At 43.8% G+C, this 7,983-nt stretch overlaps 1 pseudogene; it reads right to left on the reverse strand.

Moving 5' to 3' along the window:
- Positions 1-7,103: 7,103 nt before the first annotated feature.
- The window catches only part of LOC105821756, a 2,936-nt pseudogene continuing 2,056 nt past the window's right edge, over positions 7,104-7,983 (reverse strand).

Here is a 7,983-nt window from a genome sequence, read left to right on the forward strand (position 1 = left end):
TCTAAATTACCATTTGAGATATAAATTATTATCATCCCCATTTTACAGATGTGCAAACTGAAGTAGAGAGAACTACACAGCCAGCATGTGTTAGCAATCGGATTTGAACCAGGTAGTCTGGTATGAGAGCTCAGCCTCTTAGCTACTATGCTATACCCAGGACTGAAGATGGTTGAGGTTCTTTCCCTGCGGAGTAACCTAAACCATCGCCCCTGGAGGATCTGAACTCTTAGTTGTCTCACTTCGGCTACTTTCGTCTTCTGTTAACTTTAACCATTGGACATGGCGGTACAAGACATTCCTGGGGTTCCTCTTCCCTGACCCTGTTGCATAACAGCAACCCTATTTCCTGTAAATCATCAAGATGTCAGGATCAATCACCCCAGCTAACATCTTATTCCCTTTTTCTTCCGGTTCACTCAACGGTCTAAAGAGCCCACAAGAGCCAGGCACTGTCTCAGGTTTCAGTTCAATGGAAATACTGGCGTGTCCTTTTGTGGAAGCAAATCTCCTTGGGGTACCAAACCTCTAAACCAGCAGAGCCCGTAGTCACAGGACTGCAAGCGAAAATGTTGTGACTGGGCTATCGGGTGTAATAGTGGGTGGCCCCATTCCCACTTCCACCTCTCTGTCCCTGGTCCCATCATGTATTCTGGCTGAGAGGGAAATGATACTGTGGAATGGCTGCTGCTTCAGAGCATAAACTGCATTCGGTGGCCAGCACTGCGACCTCACACGGTTTTCTCATAACCGAGTCTTCTATTAAATATATGGCCGGTTGCTGCTGAGGGATGAGGGGCAGGATAAGATCCTTGATTCCCATGGGCCTCCGTGGGGTGGGCAAGAGCATGGACTCTGAGCCAAACTGTCTGGGTTTAAATACAGGCCTCACCACTCACTTCCCGCTGTTGCCTTTAGGCAATTTATGAAGCATCTCTGTGACTCGGTTTCCTTATCTGAAAAATGGGAATAATAATAATAGTATTAATACATGATTGTGTGTAGGAGTTAATACTTGCGGAGCACTTCACAGGCCAGGCATAGTTACCAGTCTTTCACTGTACAGTGAGGGCCTGGGGCAGAAGCCACACGGTGTGGGGCACCACGACAGCGCGTGAGCCATCCGGGATGCCCACAGATGGTGGTGGTGGTGGCAGAAGTCTGGGAGCAGAGAAAGCAAATCCAAATCTAGAAGTATGAAATTGCCTTCTAGAAAGAATACAGTTCTGCTCCCTCCATGTTGGAAGAGAGCTAATGTAAGCAACTCTTCACCGGGTGGTAGCTCCCATGTGCCAAGTGGTCCTCCAGCAACAGCTCTAGCCGGGTCTGACCTGGAAAGGAAGGTCCATGCTTGAAGGCCATGTGCCGCCTCTGCTCCTTCCACCACGACCTTTTTCTTCATGGCCTGTCTGGGGAGGAAACAGAATGGCATCCACAGCGCAGGTGCGCCTCACCCCGGTCATCAGGAGCAGCCTCCAGGGAGAGGGCCTGAGGGTGAGCAGCCACACTAGACACAGATGTGCTGTGAGGTCCATTCACAGGCCTTTTTCCCAGCCCGCCTTTTCCCGGCCCTCGGATTTCATTCTCTCCAAGTCTGTCCACACAGCCAAAGCATTGGCCACGCACAGGAATCAGTGCAGATCCCCGGACTGTGTCTCCACCAAGGCGACACAGCCAACGCAATGACATATCCTACTTGAAACGTTGCCCATTGAAGGATTTTCCTTCCCCACTGACTTCCCCACTAACTTCCAAGGCCGTCTTTCAGAAAATTCATTACTTTTTTTAATAAAGAGGCATTTATTAGTTATCCACAATTTAATAAAAAGACCACTCAATTTCTAGATTTGAAAATGCATATCCTAATTATAAAATTCTGTTTTAAAACTTCTGTTTTCATGTCTTATAACCTTTTTTCATTGTGGTAAAAACACATAACACTAAATTTACCCTCTTAACCATTTTAAGCGTACAGCTCAGTAGTATTAAATGTCTTCACATTGTTGTGCAACGGATCTCTAGAAATTTCTCAGAAGGGCTTTATTGCTGCAATAACAATAACGCTTGGTGCATGCGAGGCTCTGGGTGCTTTTCTAAGATCATTACATATATTGTCATTTAATTTTCAAAAACAACCTAGGAGGGTAGATATTTTCATCTCCTTTAGAGATGAGGAAATTGAGGTACAGAGAGATTAAATAAATGGCCCGAATTCACACCGCCACTGGTGGAACATGCAGTAAGTCGTGGAACTGGAAATCAAACACACACAATCTGGTTCTAAAATTCTTACTGTTAATCTCTTGACACTAGGCCACTTCCGGCTGGTGACGGTGCACAGTGGAGAGCTAGCCACCTGTAATCCAGGCCAGAATGTTTTTTCTTTTCTATGTCTCTGTTCTCTATATCTTCTCAGAGCAGCTTTGCTCTGAGGGATATTCTCAGGCCTGTCCCACTTGGGCTTGAGGGTGAGGAGCTCCTGGGCTTGGTCCTTGGGCTGGCTAGCCAGATCAGATACTCCCCACTTCACAAGGAGGCGTGAGTCATAAGGCCACCTGGTGTCCCATGGTCCTGTGATTGATTTCCATTGGGACCCTAAAGCTCAACAAGAGGCTGTTTATCAAGAGAAGAACTGTCACTTGCTGAAGTGGGCTGGGCCTCAATCCCCTTTGGGCCACGCTGAGGACACTCCTTCTGGTCTTGCCTGTCACAGCCTCATGGATCACCCCAGTTTGCCAAGCACCATGGGAGCCGCTAAATCGTAAGGCCCCAGTGGCAGCTGTGGTTGCAGCCAGAGAGCATTTCCTTGTCCTAGATGCCGCTGAAAGGATACTGCCTCTGTCCTCAAAGTGCATGTATTGCCCTGGCACCAGCGGCAGCGCGGGACCCTGGGAGCTTCTGCCGCGTTGCTATCCACCCACACACCTGCCCACCAGCATCCGCCAAAGCCCTCTCCCCACTGTTCCTGCTTCTTTGTGTTGGAATTGTTGGTAGGCACACCTGGCGGTGTCCGAGACCAAGTCATATGCTTGCTCCTGGCTGCAGGGAGGCCCGGGAAGGCGAGTATCTGGTCTTTCGCCTCCCACCAAATATATTATAGAAAGGGCTGTACGTGCTGGCCATCCTGCCACATGGTGAAAGGCACAGACAATCTGTCTCAAGGGGCTGCACTGAAGGTTATGTGACAATACACTGTAGCGCAGAGGTTACAGGCACAGAGCCTGAAGCTGGCTGCCTAGATTCAAATCCGGGACTCTGCTGCTCACTAGCTGTGTGACCTTGAGGGAGTTACTTTTCCTTTCTACCTTATAGCTGCCTTATCCGTAAATTGGGCATAATGAGAGTACTCACTTTATAGGGTTGTTGTAAACCCTGCATAAGTAAGGCAGAACGTGTAAAGAGCTCAAAGTACCTGGCACATAGAAAGCTTCAAACGATGGGGGCGGGAGGGGTAGTTCATTTCTCTTTCTTGGTCCCTAAATGCTTAGAACAGTACCAAGGACATATAAAGTATTTAATAAATGATAGCTGTTGCTGTTATTTGTATTATTACAGGTTTAGTATCCCTTATCCAAAATGCTTAGGACCAGGAGTGTTTCAGATTTTGGATTTGTTTTAGATTTTGGAATATTTGTGTATATATATATATGATGAGTTATCTTGGGGATGGGACCCAAGTCTAAACACAAAATTCATTTATTCATTTATGTTTCATATACACCTTATACACATAGGATGAAGGTAATTTTATACAATATTTTAAATAATTTTATGCCTGAAACAAAGTTTTGACTGCGTTTTGACTGTGATCCATCACATAAGGTCAGGTGTGGAATGTTCCACTTGTGGTGACACTTTTGCACTCAAAAAGTTTCAGGTTTTGGAGCACTTCAGATTTGGGGTTTTTGGATTAGGGATGCTCAACCTGTACCTATTTCTTGCCTACTGTTCAGGTTTTACTACAAGACTGCATCCTAGAAGTAGAATTCCTAGGTAAAACAGTATGCGTAGTTTAACTTTTGTTAGGTATTGACACATTGCCTTTGTTAATAAGGCACCAATTGACACTCTCGTCAGTACTAAACGAGTCTGCCCGTTTCCCCATATTCTCACCAATACTAGATTTTAACCTTTAAAATTTTGCCCATCTAATAGGCAATAATATTACAATATTCTTTCACCATTTCAATTTTTAATTATGCATGTGTTTCAAGCTTAGTATAAAATGTAATGTATATATAACTGATATATAATAAATAAAAATTGCTCTCTATGATCCTTAATCTTGAGAGGTAACTACCATTAGTTACATTTGGTATGATAAAGGAAACTTTATCTCTACAAGTCCTTTTTCTATGAATATATATATAAATAGATACATTTAATTAATCAAAACTGTAGTTTAGTTCATTAATTTTATATAGCTTGTATTAAAATACGATCATACTATTTTTCTACATTTCCCCTACTCAACCACATTTCTTGGACATCCTTCCATGTTAGTATATAGAAAACTATACACTATGGTTGCTTGGTGTTTCATGTTATGGATGTTCTGTAATATATTTCACTCTTCCCTTATTGTTTTCAACTTTTCACTATCCTATTCATATACTTGTATACTTGTCTATTTCCATAAAGTTGATCACTAGAAATAGATTTCCATTTAAAATGTTGCTAGGTGTTGCTAAATTTTCTTCTAAAAATTTTATAGTCTTGCCAATAGAATACAAAAATGCCCTTTTTCCCACACTCCTTCCAATCCTGAATATTATCAATCTTTTTATTTTTGAAAATTGTATCTTATTATTGTTTTAACAAGCATTTCTCTAATTGCTACTGAGATAGGGTACCTTTTCTTATACTTATTAGCCATTTATACTGCATTTTCCTATCCTTGGAATATTTTTCTTTCAGTAGTTTGTCCTTTTTTCAGTTGATTTGCTGAAGATTGTCGTATATTAGGAATAGTCATTATTTTTCAGTTTAAGCCTTTTAAAACTTTGGTTTCTGAGCAGCCTTTTGAAAGGTTGAGAAAGGAAATCTGGGGCCTTTATATCCCACATGGCACTTTTAGCATTTTCAGACAGGGCTGTGACCCTGGGGAGATCCCAGAGGAAGCCAGCCCGATAGACATGGTGTATCGAAGACTGAGCAGCGTGGGCAGTGAGGCTCCTTCCCAGGTCCCCTCTTTATTCCACATAGAACTGAGGACCAGTTTCCCAAAGTCTCCAGACGTAAGTCTTCCTGGGACACTGGGAGCAGGATGCCTTACCTCCTTCCCAGGCAGCATCTAGGTGCTGAGGTGAGAAAGCAGAGGCCCTGGGCTCCCCAGAGGAAAGGATTTGTTTCTGCCTGTCCTGAGCCTTAGCAGAGAAACTGTGACTCAGGGATATGACTCCAGGGACCAAAGGTCCTTCTCAGCCCCAATTGGAAAGCCTTTTATCTTCCTTTGGATATTTCATTTAAAGTTTTATAACATGTCTAAAATGGAAGCTTTATTAAGGGTTTTGATGGCTTAATTTGGGCCATTAACCAAGACTGATGTAATTCTGTCTTCTCGAGGCTCTTAAATGAGAGGATGCTAGCCAAGTGGGCCTCTGTGAATGTGGGGATTATTGCATAAAAGCCATTTTATTGCTCCTGTCTCAGCTTTTCTGGAGCCAGGCTTGGCACAGGAGGATGGCTGGAGAGAGGGGTTTGGTGATGGCAGATGTCACCTGTGTCCCTGTAACCAAAATTGCTACCTCTTCTAGACTGCATAATTGGTTTTCAAACCCACTTCGCCTTTTCTTCTTGTACATTAGATGTGTAACAAGACACATAATTTCTGTTCTAGTCCCTTTTTTTTCCTTTGTTTGTTTTTTGAGACAGGGTCTTGCCCTGTCAGCCGGGCTAGAGTGCAATAGCATCATTGTAGCTCACTGCAACATCCAACTCCTGGGCTCCAGCAATCCTCCTGCCTCAGCCTCCCGAGTAGCTGGGACTACAGGCATGTGCCACCATGGCCGGCTAATGTTTCTGTTTTTAGTAGAGACGGGGTCTCACTCTTGCTCAGGCTGGTCTTGAACTTCTGGCCTCAAATGATCTTCCAGCCTCAGCCTCCCAATGTGCTAGGATTGTAGGAGAGAGCCATCATAGCCACTGGTTTCTTTTTCCATTTTTTTAAAGAAACAAGACATTTCATTGTGTTGTCCAGGCTAGACTCAAGCTCCTGGGCTCAAGGGATCCTCCCACCTCAGCCTCCTGAGTAGCTGGGACTACAGGTGTGAGCCACCATGCCCCATGAGCCTTCTTTTAACAGAAAATCAGTCTTTAGGGTACCTCCCTCTCTCACCTAGAGGTTAAAGATACTTAAGAGATTTATCAAAAGAGACAATAAAGGCCGGGCACAGATTGCTTGAGCTCAGGAGTTAGAGACCAGCCTGAGCAAGAGCGAGACCCCGTCTCTACTAAAAATAGAAAGAAATTAGCCAGACAACTAAAAATATATAGAAAAGAAATTAGCTGGGCATGGTGGCACATGCCTGTAGTCCCAGCTACTTGGGAGACTGAGGCAGGAGGATCGCCTGAGCCCAGGAGTTTGAGGTTGCTGTGAGCTAGGCTGACGCCACGGCACTGTAGCCCAGGAAACAGAGCCAGACTCTGTCTCAAAAAAAAAACCAACAAATCATTCAACTTTTCAGTCTTTATGACATTTTTGTTTTAAAGATTAAATTTATTTCAAAAGTCCTCATTAAACCAATCAGACATGAATAAAGCTATTTATAATGAACTTCTCAAATAAATCTTTGTAATATCTTTTTTCTTGAGATGACAATAGTATTACTACAATAGTATTAAATATTCTTATTTTTATTAAAATTAGCTCTTTTCAAGATTATAACTATCAAATTTTGATTTTTATTAGTGTGCTAAGGTCATATAGAAACATGATACTTTACAGTTATGTTTTGATTTCCTATGAACTATTTTATAGCAAAAAATTATTTGGCTTTAAGTGTTCATATGCTCAAATTCTAAAAGTCATCTTTAGTCCCCACTGAACTTTATACTCCAAGAATTTTTTAAATTTGAATTATATTTACAGAATAAATATAATTTTAATCACCAAGCTCTTCCTCATCGCTGAAATATTTGCTTTTCTTTATCCTTGGGCGTCTTGAATCACCTGATGCTGAGGGCCCCTGAACCGGGTTTCCGTTTTCTTGTCCTTCTTCAGTTTGGGCCGGCTGGGAGCTGCGGCTGGGCTGTCGAGAGCAGGATCGTCCCCTTCATCTCCATTTTCTTCTGCTTCCTCAATTTCTTCTTCTGCTTCGGGAATTTTCTTTCTTTCTTTTCTTTCCTCTTTGGAGGTTCACATTCTCCAGGCACGTTTTTAGGACAGGCATAACTTAAGTGACCACTTTCCCCACATTCATGACACTTAGATTTATCGAAATCGTTTCGCCTTCAAATGAACTCAGCGGCTCTTCCATTCTCAACAGCAACGCTCGCGTTTGTCACTCTACCAAATAACTGTTGCTTATTGCCCTGGTCCAGCTTTGTGCAGAGTCTTTATCCAAAAAGAAAATAAATGCAACCCCTTTACTCTTCCTGGTATCTTTATCTTTCATCACAGTAACCTCTACAACTTTGCCATACTTCGAAAATATCCCGTGGAAGTCACTGCTTGTCGAGGGCAAGGGCAAGCTGGATACACACACTGTGCTCCGACTTGCAGCCAGTCCGCCGCCCGTTTCCGCAGGTGGGGCAGGTCCAGGAGACCAGAAGAGCGCGAGCCTCGGCTCAGCCTGGGGCTCAACCCCGACTCTTCCCCGTCCCTCCTAGCGGCCCTGCCATCACGGGTCCTGGGAGGGGTCAGGCAGGAGATGAGAGCAACCTCAGACTCCTGGGCTCCAGCGATCCTCCTGCCTCAGCCTCCCGGGTAGCTGGGACTACAGGCATGTGCCACCATGCCCGGCTAATTTTTTCTATATCTAT

Source organism: Propithecus coquereli, unplaced genomic scaffold (genome assembly GCF_000956105.1).
Source record: "Propithecus coquereli isolate 6110/MARCELLA unplaced genomic scaffold, Pcoq_1.0 Scaffold59, whole genome shotgun sequence".
NCBI lineage: Eukaryota > Metazoa > Chordata > Mammalia > Primates > Indriidae > Propithecus > Propithecus coquereli.